Raw genomic sequence first — 1,363 nt, 5'->3', positions numbered from 1 at the left:
AGGAGGAGGGACGGAGAGGTTAGCCATTCCAATACGAGTTCAGTTCATCTGGTCCCAGGGAATGTCATTCCCCTCTTGGAGCTATCATTCCAGGTCCAGAGCACTCACAGGGTTTATCATAATTCCACTCTGGGGTCTATCAGTCTAGTTCCAGGATACTTACACTAGTCCCATGGACTGTTGTTCTACTTTGGTGCCCGCTGTTCCAGTTCCAGAACACTTATGCTACTCCCAGGATATGCCATTCCACTCTGATGGCTGACATTGCAGTCCCAGAACAATTTACTTGAGCCTAGGGACCATCATTACAGTGGGGGCTTTCCTTGTGTCCGTGGCCAGTTTTTCAGGCCCCAGAGACTATTTTGTAGGGGCTGTCATTCAATTCCCAGAACACTCATACCACCCACACACACACAACCCCCCGCAAGACCATCATTCCACTCTGGAGACTGTTCTGGTTCCAGGATTATTATGCTACTCTAGTCCCAGAACACTTTTGCTACTCTCAGGGATTGTCTTTTCACTGTGTCATTTTAGTTCCAGAGCACTGATTCCCATCCCAAAGACCATCATTCCACTTTGTGTCTGATATTTTTGTCCCAGAGCATTTTATCTTGGGTCAGGAATCATCATTCGACTCTGGGGGTTTGTAATTCCATATCCAGGGCAGGTTTCTCAAAATCCATTTGGCAATTTTACTGCAATTTTTCTGACCTGTAATATTTTTAATGGAGCCCATGCAAGTGAGCTGGCATTCCTGACTCCCAGTCTGTCCAGTGGGCCTTCAGGTATATCCCTTTCCCCCCAGTGGGTGTTCATTTTAGTGCATCCCAGGAGAAACTGGCCTTTGCAAAACAGGGAGCACAGCGGAAAAAGCATGCTGCCTTCATATCAGCAACTGAACATATTTCCTTTTTAGAGTATCAGGCGATGTCGATATGATTTGATTACAGAGGCTTGAGGGTTTTACCTTTCCTGCTTCTGACCATGTGAGTGGCTGCCACCCCCACAACAAACACTTAAGGAGCCACAGGACCCTGGGCTGCAGCAAACTAACATGGCCACTCCTCTGGAAGTGGGTTTCTTCTCATTTTTGAAGCTGTTAAAAGTGGAATAAAAGATTATTTCGGAAAGGGATCATACCATTACAATTCCTCCTTTTTTCTGTGGGAAACGTTCCTTCTACTAAACAACTAAAGCCTGCCGGATTGCAACACCCTACTTTGCAATTCTCTTTCTGATAGGGGAGGCTCAGATTACACTCACAAAAGAGTAGAGACAAGTGAACCCCGGAAGTGATGTCACGGGTTGGCGAATGACTCCAGGTTGAGTCACCTGGGCCCAGACAGAGCAGCAAGTGAGG

The sequence above is a fragment of the Sphaerodactylus townsendi genome, linkage group LG04 (assembly GCF_021028975.2).
Source record: "Sphaerodactylus townsendi isolate TG3544 linkage group LG04, MPM_Stown_v2.3, whole genome shotgun sequence".
NCBI lineage: Eukaryota > Metazoa > Chordata > Lepidosauria > Squamata > Sphaerodactylidae > Sphaerodactylus > Sphaerodactylus townsendi.
This window is presented reverse-complemented; position numbering follows the sequence as displayed.